General features: G+C 43.7%; 1 long non-coding RNA gene across 1 annotated transcript; it reads left to right on the top strand.

The window, feature by feature from the left end:
- Positions 1-5,878: 5,878 nt before the first annotated feature.
- LOC120400315 lies at positions 5,879-21,024 on the top strand. The gene is made up of 2 exons (XR_005595716.1): positions 5,879-5,943; positions 17,097-21,024. It is a non-coding gene; the product is annotated as an uncharacterized LOC120400315 (long non-coding RNA).
- The last annotated feature ends 1,836 nt before the right edge of the window (positions 21,025-22,860 follow it).

Consider the following 22,860-nt stretch of genomic DNA (forward strand, 5'->3'; position numbering starts at 1 on the left):
CATGCGAACAATTGCAAACTACTTCTTTTTGGATTAAAGAGACCTTTGAAAGAGGATCTGTGTCTGCTCTGCTTGTTAGCCGCCCAGGGCGCTGGGTTACAGCAGTCGACACTGCATTTGTTACAGGGTTTAGGTCTACTATTACCCAGCAGAATGAAGAGAAGAGTTATTTTAAGCCCATCACTTTGTCTACAGTAGTTTAAAAAGCAGTTCTAGTCTTTCTGTGTATGTGTTTTAAGCACTATTGTTTTCACTATTATGCTGTAGCCTTGGGAAAGGAAGTTGATGCTCCCCCTTCGGTTATCAGCTTTTGGTTAGCCAAGAGAACCTCTCAGCTTCCTGCTCAGGACTGCATAATTGGTTTTAGTCTACATCAAACGGTTCCTAATGAATGACCCAGAGCTACAGATGAAACATGACTGGTTTTGTACAATTCAACCAAAATTCTAAATTAACAAAATCACCCCATTTAGAAGTGATCAGTCAGTTACTTAGGAATCTAGTTACAACTGCTACAATATTTATGCTGGTAATAAATGAATAAATTATCTTCAAATTTTTTCAGATGTCATCTGCACCCTTGTCTCCCTATGCTTCCTGCTTAGCAAGCCCTGAACTTTAATGACTGCACTATAAAAAAAAAATTAACAAGTGAGCAGGAGTAAATCATAGAAGCTTTGTTCTGGGTAAACTGAATGTTCAAATTCTACCAAAGTCACTCTTGAATGACAGTGTGTGAAAGTGATTCCTTGTGTGACACAAATTATTACAGGGAACAATGTTTTTGTACGCAATCACTTTTTTGGAAACTCTGAAAAGAGTTGCGAGGGTTGAGCTCTTTTGCCAAACTTGCTTACTGGCTATAATCGAGACTGCAGGTTTCTACTGAGATCATCATAACATGTATGCTTTACATGATGTTACTCATACAGTTCTACTTCAATAGGGTACATGAAATGCCAGGTGTTTTGCTTTTTTGAGGTTGAGGTTAAGTACAAAGTACAGAAAAATATTCTAATTTAAGAAGGTCCTAATGTAGTTGTTTAAATATTTTCAAGAGGAGCTCTGTTTGTTTGTTTTTTTTTTAAATTTTTGGGGATGGGTGGGGGAATAATTATAGTTATAGGCATTACTTTTTCTATACATAGTAATATTATAACAAGCATTGATTAGATGAGCAGGAGTAAAAGGGATTGGACATCTATAGGGCTAACAATAACTTTCACAGTTACAATAGCAAGCATTGGGAAAAAAGTTTTGGAAGGGTTACAACCTTCATGCTTCAGGGCATAATCCAATATTTAAATAATGGGGGTCAGGAAGAAATTTTTCCAGTGACTATATTATCCCATAACTGTCTACTGCAGCATTTCCTACACCTTTCTCTGAGGCATCTGGTGCTGTCCACTGTTGGAGCCAAGATACTGATTAGATGGACCCCTGGTTTGTTCTAATATGGCAATTCCTTTGTACAAAATCAACATGCTTTCAAAATAATCCCTGAGGAAGGGATGCTTATAACAAAAGAGGGCTGTCTCTTAGTGTTTGAGAGATCTGACCATGCCTCATCCACAGAAACTTGATGCATCTGCCTGTCACTCATTTTGTGTTACATATCTACGCCAACAAGGAAGTTCCTGATGCATCTCTTAGCATTTATTTTATTTTTGTTTGTTGCACTTTCGCAGGTTTACTGCAGTATCACCAAATGACTCTTATTCCTATTTCTACTGCTTTGATTTTATAATCTTTCATTAAATGGAAAAATACTAGGAGATTTTTACATCTCATGATTGGTCATTGTCAGCCACCCCAAAGTGTGTTTAGATTTTCACAAGTCTCATAGTACCACATACCAATAATAATAATACAAGCTGTTATTGGGATGACAGAATTTTCTGCCAGGCTATTATTTTACCCAGATTGAAAGTTTGACCATCCTAAAAACACACTGCAAGTTCCATCTCTTTGCAATAGCCTTCCTGACATAACAAAAGACAAAGAGATGCTAACGTGGGCGCTTTTTAAAGACACCATAATAGAGGCCCAACTTCAATGTATACCCCAAATTAAGAAACACAGTAAAAGAACTAAAAAAGAGCCACCGTGGCTTAACAACCATGTAAAAGAAGCAGTGAGAGATAAAAAGACTTCCTTTAAAAAGTGGAAGTCAAATCCTAGTGAGGCAAATAGAAAGGAGCATAAACACTGCCAACTTAAGTGCAAGAGTATAATAAGAAAAGCCAAAGAGGAGTTTGAAGAACAGCTAGTCAAAAACTCCAAAGGTAATAACAAAATGTTTTTTGAGTACATCAGAAGCAGGAAGCTAAACAACCAGTGGGGCCCCTTGATGATCAAAATACAAAAGGAGCGCTTAAAGATGATAAAGTCATTGCGGAGAAACTAAATGGATTCTTTGCTTCAGTCTTCACGGCTGACGAGGTTAGGGAGATTCCCAAACCTGAGCTGGCTTTTGTAGGTGACAAATCTGAGGAACTGTCATAGATTAAAGTGTCACTAGAGGAGGTTTTGGAATTAATTGATAAACTCAACATTAACAAGTCACCGGGACCAGATGGCATTCACCCAAGAGTTCTGAAAGAACTCGAATGTGAAGTTGCGGAACTATTAACTAAGATTTGTAACCTGTCCTTTAAATCGGCTTCGGTACCCAATGACTGGAAGTTAGCTAATGTAACGCCAATATTTAAAAAGGGCTTTAGAGGTGATCCCGGCAATTACAGACCGGTAAGTCTAACGTCAGTACCGGGCAAATTAGTTGAAACAATAGTTAAGAATAAAATTGTCAGACACATAGAAAAACAAACTGTTGAGCAATAGCCAACATGGTTTCTGTAAAGGGAAATCATGTTTTACTAATCTATTAGAGTTCTTTGAAGGGGTCAACAAACATGTCGACAAGAGGGATCCAGTGGACATAGTATACTTAGATTTCCAGAAAGCCTTTGACAAGGTCTTTCGCCAAAGGCTCTTACGTAAATCAAGCTGTCATGGGATAAAAGAGAAGGTCCTTTCATGGATTGAGAACTGGTTAAAAGACAGGGAACAAAGGGTAGGAATTAATGGTAAATTCTCAGAATGGAGAGGGGTAACTAGGGGTGTTCCCCAAGGGTCAGTCCTAGGACCAATCCTATTCAACTTATTCATAAATGATCTGGAGAAAGGGGTAAACAGTGAGGTGGCAAAGTGTGCAGATGATACTAAACTGCTCAAGTTAGTTAAGACCAAAGCAGACTGTGAAGAACTTCAAAAAGATCTCACAAAACTAAGTGATTGGGCAACAAAATGGCAAATGAAATTTAATGTGGATAAATGTAAAGTAATGCACATTGGAAAAAATAACCCCAACTATACATACAATATGATGGGGGCTAATTTAGCTACAACGAGTCAAGAAAAAGATCTTGGAGTCATCGTGGACAGTTCTCTGAAGATGTCCATGCAGTGTGCAGAGGCGGTCAAAAAAGCAAACAGGATGTTAGGAATCATTAAAAAGGGAATAGAGAATAAGACAGAATATATTATTGCCCTTATATAAATCCATGGTACGCCCACATCTCGAATACTGTGTACAGATGTGGTCCCCTCACCTCAGAAAAGATACACTGGCACTGAAAAGGTTCAGAAAAAGGCAACTAAAATGATTAGGGGTTTGGAACGGGTCCCATATGAGGAGAGATTAAAGAGGCTAGGACTTTTCAGCTTGGAAAAGAGGAGACGAAGGGGGGATATGATAGAGGTATATAAAATCATGAGTGATGTGGAGAAAGTGGATAAGGAAAAGTTATTTACTTATTCCCATAATACAAGAACTAGGGGTCACCAAATGAAATTAATAGGCAGCAGGTTTAAAACAAATAAAAGGAAGTTCTTCTTCACGCAGCGCACAGTCAACTTGTGGAACTCCTTGCCTGAGGAGGTTGTGAAGGCTAGGACTATAACAGCGTTTAAAAGAGAACTGGATAAATTCATGATGGTTAAGTCCATAAATGGCTATTAGCCAGGATGGGTAAGGAATGGTGTCCCTAGCCTCTGTTTGTCAGAGGATGGAGATGGATGGCAGGAGAGAGATCACTTGATCATTGCCTGTTAGGTTCACTCCCTCTGGGGCACCTGGCATTGGCCACTGTCGGTAGACAGATACTGGGCTAGATGGACTTTTGGTCTGACTCGGTATGGCCGTTTTTATGTTCTTACTGTATGGACTGACGGAGCCTGGGCCCACGGGCCCCGACCAATTTGGGGGCCCCACAGGAGTGCCAGCACTCTGGTCCCAATCCCTGCTGCTCCTCCCCCCACATTCTGCTCATCTCTTCCCCCGAGGCCCCACCCCCAGCGAGGCTGGAAGATGGACGGAGTAGAGTGTGAGTGAGTAAATTCCCCCTTCACTCCCCTGTGCAGAGCTGGCCCAAGCCCTCTCTCCCCTCCCCCCTCAAACCTTCCACCCGGAGCCTGGCTGAGCCCTCTCTCCCTTCCCCTAACACCCACACAGAGCGTGGCCAAGCCACCTTACCCTTCCCCCCAGCCCAGACTGCCATGCAGAGCCGGCCCGAGCCCTCTCTCCTTTCCCCTTCCCCTCCACAAGGAGACAGCCCAAACCACTTGCCCAAGGTCCCTTCCTCCCTCGTGGAGGGCTGGCCCAAGCCCCACTGCTCACCCCCCTCAGCCCCTTTTTGGCAAAACTGAGCATTTGTGCTGTTTGCTCTTGACAATTGGTGATCACTTGACAAGAGCAAATGGGACAAATGCCCAGTTTTGACAAAAGAGTGTGCACATCCAAGGCCAAAATGGAACGTATGGTTACTGTATGCCAGGGGTCCCCAAACTTTTTCATCTGTCCCCCACAACCTGGTCCATGGAAACCAGGGCCAGAGCTGGGAGTGTGGAGCCGGGGCTCGTGGTGGGGCTGGTGGCTGTGGTCAGGAGCTGGGAGTGGGAGCAGGGCCAGATGTGTGGCTAGGGTGTGGCCAGGAACAGAGCCATGGCTGGGGGCAGGGCTTGGGTGGGGCCAGAGCAGAGCTGGGGGCAGAGCAGGGCTGGGTGGCACTCCCTCCTCCCCACCCATGGGAGCTGACCCAGGCCCCACCACACACACCCTGAATGTTCCTCCATGCTCCCCTAGGGGGCACTCCCCACAGTTTGGGGCTACTGTCCTAGGCTGTGGCAAAAGCCACCCAGGGAGCCCAGGCAGCTGTGGGGAGCCCATGGGGGGAAACTGTCCCAGCCAAAACAGGATGAATGGTCACCCTAGCCTGTGGTAAGGGCCACCCAGGGCCCTCCACCTGCCTTGGGTGGGGCTAGGATGCCTGAGAGCAGCCCCCATTCTGTGTCCCTGCCTCATAAGGTGCACAGCCCAGGGCAGATGGAGTGTCCAGGGCTCCCCACAGCAGCCCAGGCTCCCTGGGCAGTTCTTATTGCAGCCCAGCTTCTGGCCAGGCTATGAGGCACAGTTATTGGGGGAAGGGAAGGAGCAGGGGGAAGGGCACCATGGAGGGAAGGGATGTGGGGGGCCCCACATGTTCTTTGTGTCCTATTAAATCTTTGGGCCCCAATAAATCTTCATCTGCCTTTGCACAAGCAGTTGCTGGAGTTGATGCCATTAAAAGCAGCACGTCACATGGTAAGGAAGCCAGTCTCCCAAGAGAATAGCAGGTGGCAGTGGTTGCTTATCACAAACTGCATGGTCCCTTTAAGAGGGAATGGGATTAGTCTCCTGTGCCTAGGTAGCTGCGTCTCAGTGGGGCCAATTTAGCCTATTTGAGTACACCTGGGGCTAATTCTATTGGTGTGATCAGTCTCAGCTGGGAGGATCTAGAACTCATTATATAAAGAGGAAGCCCCAGGGACAAGAGGCTGGGTAACAGGGAAACCCCTTGGAAAAGGGTCACTGGAATTGTCTTGTGCCAGGATGCTTAGATGGGGGTGAGTTTTAACTCTGGGGACAATAGCTTAACTTCTGGATGAGAAGGGTTATTTAAATCCTTAATTTATCAGCAGGGCTGGATTAACACTCCTGTGGGCCCAGGGCTATTAGATTTTGTGGGGCTCCTGGAGGTTTGGTGTGTGGGAGTGGGCTCAGGGCTTGGGTAGGGGGGGGTGTAGCTCTAGCTGGGGTGGGGTTAGGGAGGGCATAGCAGGAGGTTTGGGGGGTGGCCTCTGGGTGGAAGTTTGGGTGTGGGAGGAGGCTCAGACCTGGGTTGGGGTGCAGGCTCTGGCTGGGAGGTGCTGACCTTGGGTGGATCCTGGCTGTTAGTGCAGCAGAGCTAAGGCAGGAGCCCCAAGAGTTGCCAAATCTGTAGAAACGAAGCAGAAAGTGGGCTTCTCCTAGGCTGAGCTGGCTTGTGTTGCGTGTTGGCAGCTTTTTGGCTTTCAGGGCTTTTACAGTAGCTTGTTCTTTATTGGTTCCTGGCCAATCAGAATGAAAGCTTGAATCAGGTGGTGGTGGTGGTTTGCTTTTTTGGCTCCAGCTACAGCATGTATGTATCCCCCTGTGTGCCTGACTGTGTGGCAGTGTGCTGAGCATGTGTGCATCCCCTGCCCCTGAATGCCCCTTGCCTAGGGGCCACAGGGGCATGCCAGTGAGCTAGCACTTGTGGCTCCAGCCCCACAGGATGGGGGAGCTGAGGCTTGGGGACTGGTCTCTGGCCTGCAGTGCTGAGACTTGCCATGGACTGGATGAAAAGAAGCAGTGGGCCCCATTTAGCCTGCAGGGCCCCCCTTAGCCTGAGGTCCTGGACTGCAGCCCCTAAAACCTCTGTATTAATCTGGCCATGTTTCCAGGGGACACTGGGATGGGGGAAATGCAGTGGTCCTCCATCAGGACCAGGTGTGGTATGAGGCTTAAGTCATGAGAGAATATTTTAAGTTGTATCTTGTGGTGTCTTCCATAAGATTATGGTTTGGATTGGGACTGGGACACTATAAACTGATAAAGGAGCCCACCCAGGGGGTTTTTGCTTAGAAAGTGGTTTCTATAGTGATTTGAGAGCTGCAGAGGGCATCAGGAGGCCTCAGCTCTTGCATGGTCTGTCACCAGACACAAACTTGAGTGGGTGGAGTCACTTGATTGATGGGGAGAGCAACCAGGGATCTGGATATGAACAGTCATCAGTGACTTAAGTGTGGCGGGAGTCTCAGAAGGCTGGTGCTAACTGGGACTGGCCTAAAGACTAGGGGAAAGGGGGTGTGGGTTAGGATGGGCACTTTGCATGAGTAATAAAGGAGGCTACTTCAAAGTGGTGGGGCTGCATTTTGTGCTGTGGGACATGATTTTAATAATCAGAAAACCTAAGTCTGTATTTGCTGCTTTTAATGGTGGAGGCAGTAAGTGTTGGGTGTAGACAGCTTCAAGGGTAGCAGTGTAAGAAGCATGATTTGCTGTTTCCCTCTGTGTGATGTCCATAAGGTATGGAGCAGTGCCTCAGTATCATGGTGATGGCATTTAAGTGTCTTAGATTCATTATAGATGAAGCTGAAAGAGGGGATTGAAGCTTTGCATTCCTATACTGCAATGGCTTTTATGTCTAGGTTTCAAAATGAGTTATTCATTTCTTATGTAGAAAGTTATAGTTTGCAATACATCTTATACAGCAGCAAAATTCTAAAGGTTACTACTCTCTAGTCAACCCAGAATACTCAGGATGCAAATTAGCCCTGCTTCAGAGTTATGTGACTCTCATTTTCAGGGAATCGTATCATGCAAGCTACAAAGCACTTTAAAAATTCTCAGTACATAAGGAAAGGTTGATAAAAGTTTGAATAGATAAAAACAAAGGCTCCAACATCACTTGGAAAAACTGGCCTAGAATTCTCCATTCCCAGGTGTCTGGGGATCTCTTTGGAGCACTGAATTAAGGAATATCTGTTCTATAGAACAATCAGTTTTAAATACTTTTGGCCAGGAGTCTGCCCTGTCTGTCAAACCACTTCTTTGTCCTCCTTTCCTCCTCCTCCTGACAAATGAGAGCATGGTTAAACCAGGTTAATAATAATACTGAGTACTTTTCATTTTCAAAACACTCTATGAACTCTGACTATGTGTTAACTTGTGTTTCGCTAGTGTTCACTAGCATACCTTCATACAAGTAACAGATCAGTTCTTTCTGCAAAATCCAGTGGGGCTTGTTATCAAAAGGGTATTAAAGACCCTCAAAATATAAAGTAGGCCAAGATTAGCAACAGACTCTTCTACAAAAACCAGTTCTAGTTTGTCAATTTTAAAACCAGGTCTTTTCAACCCCATTTCTAAGACAATCCCCTGTAATAGCACTGGCAATGGAAACATAGCCATATTACAGCATTGCACTGGGAACTTGTATTAAGATTCAGTCATCATTCATTATGTTTCACAATATCACTAAAAGACAAGTAGTCCCTTTCCAGAGATGGAGAAGGGAAACTAAGGCACAGATTGCTTAAACCACATCAATGAGACAGTCAATGGTACAGGTGAGAATGGAGCAAAGGAGTTGACTGCAACTCTCATGTTTCAACTACCTGACTTCAGTGTGTAGTTTTGCAATTGTGTACCTGCCCTGGAGGAGCCATTATAAATGCTTCATACAGGGCAGCTAACTTAGTACATGGCTCATTTTGGGTAATGTTGGCAAGATTTGAGGACATTGTTGCTTTTTCTTGGAGAAGGATGTGGGGGAAGGAAAAAACAAAGCAGCAAACACAATACAATTAAACTGTGGCAGAAAGTGTATATGAGGCATAAAGCCACAGCAAATAAAATTCATAGCTGTTAATCTAATAGAGTGAAATACAATTCACCATGTAACAAAATATTGTGAGGCAAAGATGGAGGACCTCCTAGAAGAGGTGCTTGGAGCTAAACTGGTTTCTGCTCCTCAGCTAGTATCTTCTTCCCCCCCCCCCCTTGTATTATGAGCTTAACTTCATGGATTGATTTTTATCATTGGTGCCTATTTTTTGGGGTGGGGGAGGAGGCTTGCCAAAAGGTTATGGATAAAGGGAAATGCCACTTTAATTATAGCTAAAGAGAAAGGTAGCATTTAGAACTGAATCTCAAGGGACACCTAAAACATCCCTAATGTGTCAGGGTTTGTTCTTGATTATGTGAATTAGAGAGTAGAACCATAGTGCTTCCCCTCCTGTGACTGCTAAAGCCCAGTTCTCTTATTAAATCACTGAATTTTTGATACTAGGTGAGCAAACTGTCTCTCTTTAGAACCAAAACTGCTTTCTCCACTCCATTTCCCACACCCCCTGAGAAGCCATTCAGGTGTGTCCCCCTCACTGCAAGGTTTGATGGTCAGTCTATGACCTCTTCCTCATTCACCTGAGCTAAGCTGCTCTGCCCCACCAGCTAGTGGTATTCAGTCCCATACGGGAGGTGTGCATGAAGAGAGAACAGGGATGTGTAGTCAAAGAAGAGAGTAAGGGAACAGCAGATGGGAGAATCCTGATGTGCATTCTAGTCAGGTCACAACACCATAGACATTGTGGCTTCCCAGGGTACACTAACTCAGTTTTCAGTTGGCATGAGCCTGCTCACATGCCATGCAGCACTGGAGTGTGAGCAGTACGCATCACCCTAATATTTCAACCAGCTGCTGGTGGGCTTGGCTTCTGGAACTAAGGTGATCCCTAGACCTGCACACTTGGCAGAACTATTTCAGTTAGCCTTGAGCTTCCTGCTGATTCAAAGCTCACTTTCTAACTGTCCTATGGAGATGTTCTTCAACTTTCACATAGTCTGTAAGAACTTGCTTTGCCTACTCAATGTTATAATTGGGGCGGGGGGGAATGTAGTATTGATATTAGATGCTACAACATATACCTTATGATACATTTGTTCAAGATGTTTGCTCTGGTCAGTCAGCCATTTTGTGACTAGACCCACAACTTTTCCACTTAAAGAGCAAGAGTCACAAAGGTAACCTAACATATCTTGCTGCCTGGTTGGCATTGGAAACTTGATTCTTTCAGTTAATTGCTAATCTGCAGAAGTTACAAGCTGAATTTGGCATCCACCATTCTGGGGAAGGAAAATGCCTGAACTGTCTGGGGCTAACTGTTCCTGCAAGTGGCAGGGTCCTTTTTTAAATAACAAACTTAGTAGTTCAATGGAATGAATGTAATAAAGCTATACAGTAGCTGATACAAAATAAGTCACTTAGACAAAGTCTTTACTTTTTAAATTAAAGAATTTCCTCTTGGAATCTGCATACCCCATCTTTGACTGAGGTAATCCAATCCACCATTCACTCCCATCAGTGGGTCATTTGGATACAGGCAGAAAGCTGATGACTCTGTGGAAGAGTAAATTTGTGGGAGTCTTGAAAATGAAACTTATGTTGACAGTTATTTTAATTTGGTCACAGAGCTGGGCTCCAGTCTAATGAGGAACTGGGAAAGTAATTCAAGATCCTAACTGGCAGCAGGATCATATGTGATATATTAAAACAAATCCTGCCTCATTCTAAATTTTATTCTGATTTCAAATGCAAAGTACACTTTAAAATGGCAAAATGCCAAATTATGTTCCTCTGGGTGAATATAATGCCAAGGCAAAATTCTCTGAATCTTAGTCAGTTTTGTCTCTGTTTCCAAGGCAAATGACTTTCTTTCAAATGGTATACACAATCTTTTGACTGAACCTAGAAACCTAATGCAAGTGTAGTCATTGTGGCAACAAAGGGCTCATGAGATGCTTATTTTGAAGCATTTACTGAATAAGATTAAATAAATGATTTAGACTGGCCATAGGGAAAATACATCCTGATAGTAATTGTCAGAAAGCATGCATTAATCTATAGTAAACAGTCTGAAAATAGCTTTTCTCCTACTGCATCTCAAACCATTTCTTGCTTAAAAAGGTGCTACTAAAAATCAAGCTAGTCCTTCGCTGGTGTCTAGTCTAAAAGTAAACTGTTTAAGAACTAATTGTATATTAACTCAGTTTCCTCTTTGTACATATGAAACAGTTCACAAACCTTTCATACTCAAGCATATTTTAACAGATTATGTTGTGGACTGTCACTTTTCTAGTACAAGATCATTTTAAAATGTCTGGCTCTTACAACAATTAATTACATTGAAAATGGGAGCTGGGGGTGTATATTTGAGATTAGTTTAATGCAGTTTATCAAGTGCATAAAAACAAGGTGGAGAACCAAAAGTGCTTGCAGACCACAGCTCAAATACTGCTCCTATATGGCTTTGGAAGCCATTGTATTTAAGGAGAATTTCTTGACATTGGCTGAAGAGAGTTAAGTGGAGAGTTGATAGACATGAACATATGAAAATACAAGAATAGGAACATGGAAAAAGTGGGGTAATTCAGTTTCTACTTTTTCCTGTCTGACTTCTGTGGCAGTAGGATCAGGCTCTTAATATTTCTCTACCCTGGAGGAGGCTATATCTCCACAGTAACTGTCCCATTTCACATCAGTACATTAGTGACCAGTGGTATGATTGTAAGAGGTGGCAATATAAAATGATGCTCCTTTAACAGGATACTTGTATTTTTAGCTAGCTAAATACTTGGTTTCTGGGTGGTTTCTTTTCATACCACACACACAGGAGATTAAGGCAGAGCACAATCTTATAAGAAGTGGAAGTGAAATAGAGTTCTGTATTGGAACATTTTCATGAGCAGTGCTATATAAAGCAAGTCAGAAAGAGCTGGCATTAGCAAATTCCTGTTCTCCTAATCCCAGGCACAGTATCAATAGGTGATACAACCTCTCTGCATGTGCTGCCTCTATGCATTGCTAACATGAAAACCGAGTGTAGAAATAACCTCACTTAAAGTGAAATTACGTGTGTGTACATGCTGTATGCTCTTCTATGCGAACATAAAAGTGGAGAAGCTCAATGTTCCAAACAGTTGTAAAAGTTCCTAAGATTTTTAAAAACTGAATATGAATCCTTTAAAAATCAGTGAAAGTGCCCATGGAACTTTCTCCTCTGAGTGAATCCGAGATGGAAATATAGTTCTTGTCAAACCCAACTCAAGATCCAGGACAAAAAGACAGGATTTTGTATGATCTTTATTTGGAACAATGGCCTCGTGGACTGAGGCCTTGGGAGACCTCCATTCTTGTCTCTGCCAGACTTCTCTATGGCCTAGGGCAAGTTATTTACTATGGGGCTATTTCTCCCATCCTTTGTATTGTCTATTTAGAATGTAAGCTCTCTAGCTCGGACTGTTGAGCATGCACATGCTCAATCTTCCCTAACGAATCCCCAAGCTTGATTGGTGCCTCTAAACTTCTGTAATCAGTTTCAACTTATCCAAAGTCTAGTGCAGGGGTTCTCAAACTGGGGGTTGGGACCCCTTAGGGGGTCATGAGGTTATTACATGGGGGGGGGGGGTCACAAGCTGTCAACTTCCACCCCAAACCCTGCTTTGCCTCCAGCAGTTATAATGGTGTTATAAATTAAACACCCTTATATATTTAAGGGGGTAACTCTCTCTGAGGCTTGGTATGTGAAAGGAGTCGCCAGTAAAAAGTTTGAGCCACTGGTCTAGTGGTGTCTGGATCCGGTGTGGTGTGGTGGGGTTTCCTCACCCACCCCACCGCTTAGTGCTCAGATGTGCTTTTTTTTTTAGTTGTCAGTGAGCTGGCTATAATACACCCTGATCTCAAAAAGGAGAGTGAATAATATGCTGTTTGAAGTGTTTCCCCAGTGCACCTATTTTAATGGGGGCGGGGGGGGGGGGAGCTGTTGGACTGTGTTGCTGCCATGTCTCCTTTACTGTGGCCAGGAGGCCAAAACTGTGTGGGTGACCTATGAGATTACTGCAAGTAAGAACTAAAATCTGATTGAGACTCATTTGTAAAAGGGAACTGCTCCCAAGTGTAACTAAATCAAGAGGCTAACATCAGGAGTTTTGTCTAGTAGTAAAGATGAGGTCAGTATGATCCACCAGCTCTGCTCTTTCTCCTAGTATTGGGCTTGAGTCTCTGCAGCAGTTTTTCATAGAAACATGATGGAACATGGAAACAAATCCTGTATCTTGAAATCCCATGCAACCCTATGGTTCTATGATGCTTGGACACACAAGACTGTTCATAAACTTAAGAAGTGTGTATTTAAGCATGCAGTAAGGTCCTGTAGATCCTAGGGTGACTTCTCTGCAAACACACTGGTAGGTTGTTTTTACGAAAAGTCCAATACTTACTAGCCACAACTGGATGGTGAGATTTCCTCCTATTCTATAGAAAAGGGAGAACTGCTGTCTGTCATGCCACAGTGTGGGTAACGGAGTCCTTGCTTTCAACCATCGTCACCATCAACTGGAGTGTGAGAAGCACTTCTCAATAGCATGGACAACTACTGCTTATTCTTGGAAAAGCTCACTCGTTGGAGCATGTAGGAACTCAGGTGATGGGCAGTACTTAATCCTGTAGTGCTCCTTACTGGTACTGAAGTTGAGGCATTGCTTTTTTCATAGTCCCCATTTCTCCCTCTTATTCTATTTCTCCCCCATGCCCTCCCCCCCCCCCCAAAAAAGCAATAAGAATAAAATTCTTCAGGAAGAAGTTATAAGGGAAGGAATCTGCTCATGTTGAAATCATGGAAAAACTTCTATTGACCTCACTAGGAGCAGGAGCAAGTTGTGGGATTCCCTAGACTGGAAGTGAGACTAGGTTACTGAAAAAGTAAAACTATATCGTAAGAGATTTATTTAGGTTAGTGAAATTGTGAACTTCAGAGGTATAGCTACTGAGATACTCTTTATTAAAGGCGAATTACTTTTATTTTGCTGTAGGAATATTAAGAAGAACTTTCTAACTTGGTAGCTCAAAGTTCAACCAGCTAGAATATTAACTGGGAAAAGATAGAAACTTAATCTTTGTCTCAATTATTCATGTGAAATGGGTTTAGGCACACTAGAAAAGTAGATCCTAATCTTTACATTAGGCATATAAGAAGAAATAGCTTGTCCATACCTTATTATGGGATATCTCAGGAAGTATATTAATTGTAGGACAACGCTGAAAATCATCACAATTTGTGGACAGCTACTGTATATCAGTATTTTACAATCTAAAAACAGAGGAAAGCATGAAGATGAGAAATCCAGATGGACTGTATGGGGGAGGGATTTAAAAAGCACTTGACATTAGCTGAACTGTGTTCCCACTGACCTCCATAGGAACAGCACAGTTAGGCCAGTGCTCTTGAAAATCATACCCTAGATGCAGGCTAGAACTATGGATCATAGTTTTAAAAAAAAAAGGCCAAACAAAATCATTTAGTTGCAACAACAAGTGCTTGAAACCTAAACACCAGAATTTAGGTTGTCCATGGAACTTTAATTTTGCCCCTGTCATTGATCATGGCTCTTCTGATGCAAAGGAGTTTATTGACATGGTCTTCATAAGTAGTCTGATTTGGTCTGCAGTTTTTTTATTTAGAAAATAGAGGTGTTTGTAAGGTTAGTCCATTACACCCACTGACTGAGTTGGTTCATGTTACTTTTGTGCAGAGATCAGAATCTGGAGTGTAAATTCAGAATATATCAAGAGGTCGGTGGTCAGAGGGGTGGGGCTGGAAAAGCAACTAATAGAGTATTTGAAGGAGAAGGTAGGTGGGGAACCTGGGCAAAAAATTATGAAATATTGTTTCAATCTATTGTGGAAACTGTCCAACTCTGAAGACTAGTCATGTGAGCACGGGATCTGGAATTTGGATCCCTATGGCACTTTGGCTTTTAAGAAGATGGCTATAGATTAATGTTCTTTTGAGTTGGTTTGTTTCTTGCAAACATCTAGATGAAGACATTGAACTGCCTGTCAATATTTTCAGGGGTGTGTTCTAATTCTTCAATAAATGCTAGTTTATTTTGCTAATTACAATATTGAACAGTTTCTGATGGTGAGGTGAGGGCATTTAAACAGTTCTCCTGGGTGGTTGGTTGGGGGAGGGAGGGATGAACAGGTGGATGAAAATATTTCAAGCCTGAGTGACTCTGCAAGTGTTTAACCTGTGCTCCATTGTTTGAGCATGCTGCTAGAATCAGAGAAAGGAGCTTCCTGTAGGCTGATTGCTCCCCTCTTGCCTGAAAGTTCATGGTCTGCCCTAGGCACTAAGTTAATTTCCTGTTTTAAATGGTTACTTGGAAAGAGGCAAAATACTGTGGGTACAGAAACTTGACTCAGTTGTCAGTTTACATTCCAGGTGCAGGGATAAGAGCCAAGACAATAACCAACTCACAGAAAATGATATGAACTAACAAGGAAGTAGAAGGGAGCAAGTAAACTTGTGTATGTATCAGACAGGTCTGCCAGCTGGTAATGCATAGCATAGGCTCCTCTCTGGAAAGGAAAAACGTGTGAGATGCTCTTGTTTAATATTGAATTGCCCTCTGAAGCGCCTACACTGTGGTGCTACAGAAAACCATATAGGGGGAATGAGGCTTGAGCCCAAACTCCCTCACCCCCCCCTTTTGTTTCAGTACTGCAAACTCTGGGTTTGCTCAGCACTGACTTTAGTATAGTTATCTAACTTCTGACTTATTATCAAAGCATGTTTAATTCTAAAGAGCAAACAGCACACCATGCTTTGCATGTACTTACACTAACTCAGGTTATTGCTACTGCTTTGGGAAAGCTTTATTCAGAGGTGAAAGTAAGCCCACACGGTCCAGTATGGTGTTCCAGCAACAGCCAGTACACTGTGCTGGCCTGCACTGGCTTCTGTGGCTGAGATTAAAAGGGCTCTAGGCTCCCTGCAGCGTCAGGGAGCTCTGAGCCCTTTAAATCCCACCCGCAGCTTCAAGCAGCTAGGCTGGGGCCAGGATTTAAAGGGCTTGGAGCTCCCCACAGCTGTGGGAGCTCTAGGCCCTTTAAATCCTGGCCCCAGCCCCAGGAGCCCTGAGCCCTTTAAGTCCCCACTGCAGCTCCAGATGGGATTTAAAGGGCCCAGAGCTCTGTGGCAGTCAGAACCATGGGCCCTTTAATTTGCCTGGGGGCCCCCAGCCACCTCTGCAGCTGGGAGTCCTGGGTTGATTTAAAGGCTCAGGGCCTTTAAATCTTGAGGCCATGCCTTTTCTAGATGAGGCCACGCCCCTCCCTCCAGACTCTGGCAGTACTGGTAAGTCTTGTAAATTACTTTCATCCCTGGCTTTATTAGTGATGAAGAACCAGTTCGGCTAAAACAGGAGCTGACTAAAATGGTCGATTTACTCTTTCCTTGAATGGGACAAAAAGGTCTCCAAAGGCATGGAAAGTTTGGCTAGGAGCAATGCTCTTAACTCCTTCCTTGCTGCTTACCGTACACTTCTAGGACCTCTGAGGGGCAGCCTCTTCTGGCCACAGGTTTCCTCTTCAAGGGAGAACATCACTTCAAATGCAAAGATCTGTTTTTATGATGCACCAAGACACATGCATCTCCAGGCTTGTGGAGACTTATTCAGGTGTGTGGGGAGAGCAGAGTTGTTGGAGCTGAGGAGCTTTCAAAAGGCATGGGTAGTTCAAATATTCAGGCTTTGTGATAAAATCACTCTAAACCTTATAGCAGGCCTCTATGGATTTGTTGCCTGTGGCGACCTAGCACAATGCTGTGCTTGCCCATTTGTTACATGGGACGGAGTTATAGATTTGTGGCTTAAATGTAGAGGGCCATAGTCCTTGCCAAGTGCTAGTAGCAGATGTCCTTGCAATCTTGTTCTTGGCAACTGAACTGATCATGGTGTGCAGCTGCCCTCATTTTCAGGGTACTTCTAGCATATAACTGGGGCATCTATGGCTGGTACAAGTGAGGAGCTATAAGATGAACTGTCTGAACTTGTTGAGGCTCATTTCTCATGGTGTGTATGCACTTGCTAAAGGGAAGCATGTGGCCCAGATGTGTATTCTGCTATCCCCTTTCAATACTCCTGCTCTCTTCCAAAGAGCTCCCCCCCTGCTGGTATGAAGAGGTGACATAGGCAATACCTCACTGGTAGGTTTACTTGTCAGTACAAATATGAAAACTTTAAAGTGTCAACTAAATGAGGCACAAGAATTGTTTATAAAGAACTACTGGCACCTTTTTGATATGAAATAGTTGTATTGCCCAACACAGGTCATTGATTCATTTTATTCCATCAATAGGCAATGAATGGGGGTGATTGACAGCATTGCTTCAAAAGGTAACAGCTCAGACAGCATCGGTAAACTGGGTCCCAGATGCCACTATTTTTGGAACATCTAGAGTAATCTCGCCAACAAAATTTAAAGTATTATTGCCGCTTCTCTCAGGAGTTTAGTTAACAGCTTGCTGCAAAATGAAAATCAATTGACAATCACAATGCTATGATACAGAACCTATTATGTACCTACATTAATCTGGATATCTGGAGTGTCCAGACTGAATATAGTCCCAGACCATAAAAAGGACAAAATTCCTTTTGCCATTGTGCAATTGACTTTTGCTGGCATCTCCTTGTCGTACCATTGCAACAGATCATCTATTCAACTCTCCACAGCAATCCAGATGATGGGACTTCATTTCCACAGCAGATCGAATTAAGGATTATAAATGCAATTTGAAAAGAAGTGGTGCTGTCTATTTTCATATGAAAGTCAGTTTTTGCATATCTGGATTGTCTCCTAGAGGCTAATGGCTATGCCTGATAACATTCACAGAGGTGCCCAGTCTCTTGCATTCCCAGCTCCTGTGCTGATGAAGAAACACTTGGAATGCATGGGCCTATAGCAATACAAAGGAATTAAAAACAGTGGTACCCAAAATGAAAAGACTGGCAACCACAATACTTTGCTTAGGTAGACCTCCATGAGGGGAAGGGTCAGTGCAGAAAAGTCAATGCAGAGAGATCTGAAGAGATAACAGAACAAGGGAAGGGAATACTACTTAGATCTTACAGCTGAACTGTAGTCTACAATAACCACAGACACAATGAACTCTCCTTTTCTCAGGTCAGAAAAGGGAAAAATAGATGGCCCAGGATTATGGTGCCTCCCTAATTGAATATATTGGATGGGTGGGGGAGGAATCAAATGGTCAGATTGGAGCTGTTGAGGGTAACTAATAGTGAAGGTGATCTCCATTAAAAGACTGCCAAGGGGGGGGGGTGTGGTGAGGAGGGAGGAATTCTCCATCTCCTGATACCTTCCAGAAAGGCAGGCAGTCTTGATGTGAAGACACGCTTTAGCCAAATAACTGGGTGAAATGTAATGGCCTCTGATATAGCAAGGTCAGACTAGATCTAATAGACACCAGAAGAGACAAACAGATTTTTATCTGACAGATGGGTTCCTGTTGTAACAAAGGACAAAAAAGCTAGTTCACCATTAAAGTAATGAGAATGAAAATAAGGCTGTCTACACCACACAGCTTTTAGCAAGGTGGCTGTTGCAACAGTCATACTGCTAAGTCAGGCAGTTAGCTGCTGTTCATTTGGCTCTTGTGCTAACAAACTTCCACCCCCAACAAGCAGTATTTGCATTGTCAGCAGGAGAGCGCTCCTGCCAACAAGGTGCTGTTCACACTGGCACTTGTCTTGACAAAACTCTTGTCTTGTCCTTAACACCTCTGAAAGACACAAATTTTGTTTAAATTGCCAGTGTAGACATAGCCTGCTCTTAACCACCTCTTGGGGCATATTCAGACACTCGTAAATGAGTCACTTGGGAGACATAAGCACCATGACAGTGTAACTGTTCTACTGTCACTATTTGACAGTGCTGTATGTGGATCCTAAATCCACCTAGTTGCTAGAAGCATGGAAAGAATGGCACTCTAAAATACAAAGATGTGCCCTTGGCGGCATGGATCATGCCCTGGTGCTATAACCATATGGAGAGGGGACTCTCTCATGGTGTGTTACTTTTAAAAAAAAAAAAAAAAAAAGCCAGGAGGGGGAGCATTTTCAAGTCCTAGTTGCTCCAGGCCACATGACCTAGAATGCACCACCCCTGCCTTCTGGATATAGGGCCAGCTATGCTGGTTTTTGAGGCACTGCAGTTGAGGATCAGGGATTCTGAATTCAGAACCCATGAATCCCTCCTGGTTTTTTCTTTATTTTAAAAGAAATGAAGTTTCTGACCTGTGCCAATGGCTGCACTGCCCCTACTGAGATGCAAGAGGCTTATTTGTCTTTTTTTGCTGGCATTTCAGTAAATCCCCAGAGACTGAGAAGGAAGCAACTGACACAGCTTTAACGTGTGTGTTAAGGGGGGCACGCAATCTCTGGGGTTGATAGCTTAACTCCAAGTCTCCCCCCAGGGCCAGTCAGTGTGACTTAACAAAAGTTGGCTATGACAGTGACACTGAAAGCAGCTGTAAACACGAGTCCAGGCAAGAGAACAAAAGTATCAACACTTCTGTGGGTAGCTCACATGTTTGTAACTAGGCAAGCTGGGGGATATTGTTTCCCATAAGACTCTTGCAATGTGATGCACAGGTGATTAAGCAAACTGCCAGTGCTGTAACTAGGCATTTTAGTGACCAGGGTGAGGAAGCATATTTGCACCCTTCTACCAGTGGCTTTTGTCATTTTTTCCCATAGGGAGATCATTTTCTTAAACTGAAAACACACAAAACAGAGAATCCCTCATTGCTTCTGTTGCTAGCTGTGAAATGAGGAGGCTCTAGAGATAAGGTGAGCCCAGTACACATACAACAAGCCCTGTATTTTCTGACTTGTGTGGTGGGTTTTTTGTTTAACTGTCTAATCAACACATCTTTTTATGGACCAGATCCTTAGCTGGGGGGGAGGCATTGTTATGGAGCTATGGTGACTTACACTAATGGAACACCTATACTTGCACAAGTTGGATTCTGCTCTGTTACACTAGTTCAATTACATTATCATTAGGTGTAAATGAGGGCAGAATCTGATCCCCAGTCCACATTGAATATTTAAGCAATAATGCTGAATAATGTAATGGCTCAAACATTGAGCAAAAGATTACTGCACATCCTCGGCTGCATTGAGGAAGGAAGAGAATGGGGGGCAGGAAGAATGAGGGGTCTACATAAGGTGCTTTTGAAAATGTAGAGCTGAATAGCTTGTAAAAACAAGGGGTGGAGGTTTTCAACACAGCTGCTTTCTGAAGTAGTGCAAGTCACCTTTGCTGCTGCTCTTACAGTCTAATTCTGTTTTGTGTTCAAATTCCTATGTGCGCACTACAAGTAAAAATAGATTAAGCAAGAACATCATGAGTCTCCATCTACTCATTTCCCTCACAACAAAGAAATAACCTAAGCCCAGTAGTCAGTGCTTTCCTAACTGTTTGTTTGAAAGTCAGAATAGTGTATGCTACAGGATACAATATAGTTGCTAACAGTATAGCATTTACTGGACTAAGCTGGAGAAATTCATAGTTGAATTTGTCAGAAAAGAGAACACTTCTGAGCTCGGACTCATTTTAATATGAGGAATCTAAAATATATATAGTGTAGTGATCCTGCAATACAGAATCTGTTGTATACTTGCTGCTCACATTTGAAAGAGCCACTAATTATTTTTGCAAAAGATTTACAGCCAAAGTAACTTTCACCAGGACTTCTGATGACCATAAGTGAAACAAGGGGAACTGTTTTCCATTAATTTTAACCTGTAATATTTTGCCAAGATGGCCTCTCTGCTTTGCTCTTCACCTCTGCAGTTTCAATTTCTTCTGCTGATTTGAGCATAAATTCTTACGTGATCTTAACTTAAAATATATCATCATGCTTTTAAACTTCATTAAAAACAGCATCCCAAGTGTTCTCAGACTGACAGAACCAATTTATTCTCTCTCCTAACTATAGGAATCCAAATTAAACAAATAGGAAAAATATTAGAGGGGATATTAGAACACAGCCTTTATAGGAGCTGTGTTCCATTCCACTCCACTCCAAACAGGTCAATATCTTAACTGGTTAAACTAATGAACTGATGATGAAATGCATTTGGAAGTCCATGCTGAAACTCTCTTAATGACCTAGGCTTGTATGAAGCCTAATTCTTGCCTATTTGACCTTAGAGAAATATGGTAAATATTTTTGATGTACAGTAAATCATTTTACAGTCAACTTTTCCAGTATTTTTTATCACAGCCTGTGTTCTACACTATACTAACTTTTTCTACCAGCTTTCTTCACAGCACTCAGTCTTCTAGCCAACTCAGAAATAGAATTTATGGGACCCTTTGTCATAAGAACTATGCCTTTGAGATGTGTCCATGTCCAGAGGTGTGAAGTATGGAAGGAGAGGGAGATGGGAGGAAATCTTCAAGACTCTTACAGGGAGATACTGGAACCCCAGGGCCCTCAGTCTTAGGGCATGGCTATGCTTGGAAGTTAGAGCACATTAGAGCAGCCCCAGGTGCCATAACTCATGATGCATCCACACTGGCAAGGCACATAAAGCACCCAGATGCCACAGCTGGAGCACTCCTGGTAATCCACCTCAGTGAGAAGCATAACTCTTGATGCACCCAAGTACCAGTGTGCACACCCTGGTCTGTTAATGGGCTCTGATCAGCCTCCAGAAGTGTCCCGCAATGCCTGTTCTAGCCACTCTGGTCATCGCTTTGAACTCTACTGCCTTGCCCTCAGGTGACCACCCATCAGACCCACCCTTTAAATTCTCTGGTAATTTTGAAAATCCCCTTCCTGTTTGCTCAGCCAGGCATGGAGTGCTCAGTGACTCTTTCCAGATCATGCCTCCATGTGCCAGGCAGTCCCCAGTATGGAGCAATGGCAAGGTGCTGGACCTCATCAGTGTTTTGGGGGGGAGGAAGCTGTGCAGTCCCAGCTGTGCTCCAGCCATAGGAATTACAATTCCATCATGGCCCTTGATATCTGCCTGAAGGTAAGAGGCCATGACCAGGACGCACTTCAGTGCAGGGTTAAAGTGAAGCAGCTGCAGAATGCCTACCACAAAGCCCATGAGGCAAACCACCGCTCTGGTGCTACCCCCACAACCTGCCATTTCTACAAAGAGCTGGACACAATACTTGGGGGCAACCCCACCTCCACTCCAAAGACTACCATGGAAACTTCAGAGTCCAGTTCAATGAGGAGGAAAGCAGGAGTGAGGGTGCTGAAGAAGAGAGGGACATCCTGGCATCCCTAGATAAATTCATCCAGGAGCTGCTCTCAAGACAGGAGGAAGGTAGCCAGTTGCAGCGGCCGGTGCTTGTGGGGGGGGCTGGGCAGGAAAGAGAACAAACACCAGAGGAGGTGCCCGGTAAGCAGCATTTATTTTGGGAAGGAAGTTGTTCAGTGCAAGCTGTTGGGGCGAGGAGGGTTAGGGCTGCATGCATGCCTAGATGTGGAAGAAGGCATCGATGTGCTCTCTCACATCACGGTAATCGGCCTCAGTGATCTCTTCAAAGCTCTCATGCAGAAGCTGGGCAATCCGCTTGCACAGGTTCCTTGGCAGAGCTACTGTGCTCCTTGTCCCAGTAAGGCTAACATGTCCGCACCACTGTGCCCTGAGGGGCCAGGGGGACCATTGCTGCACACAGGCAAGCTGAATAAGGGCTAGGGCGGAAACTGTATTGTAGTGGAAGACCCTCCCTTGCTTCCCTGGTCACCCTCAGCAGCAAGTTATCTTCCAGGATGAACTCCTGTGGAAAATGTGGGGACAGTGCTCAGTATAGAGGCCCCCTCCAGCTGTTGGCCTCTCCCCAAGGCACAGAACCCAAGAGGACAGTTTGGCCATGAAACAATCAGTCCACCTTGCCCCTGTGCTTACTCACCATTTTGGGGCTCCTGTGGTTTATGTGCACTTGCTTTGGGACAGGTAACTTCTGCTGTTATGCAGACTCTGCTTGTCTACTTTAAGTACAGCCAAATCATTGCTCTGTCTGGTAAGTGTTGCATTTTTGTCTTAACAAGGATGGCTGAGATCTCAAGGTTGCA

The sequence above is a fragment of the Mauremys reevesii genome, linkage group 3 (assembly GCF_016161935.1).
Source record: "Mauremys reevesii isolate NIE-2019 linkage group 3, ASM1616193v1, whole genome shotgun sequence".
Taxonomy (NCBI): domain Eukaryota; kingdom Metazoa; phylum Chordata; order Testudines; family Geoemydidae; genus Mauremys; species Mauremys reevesii.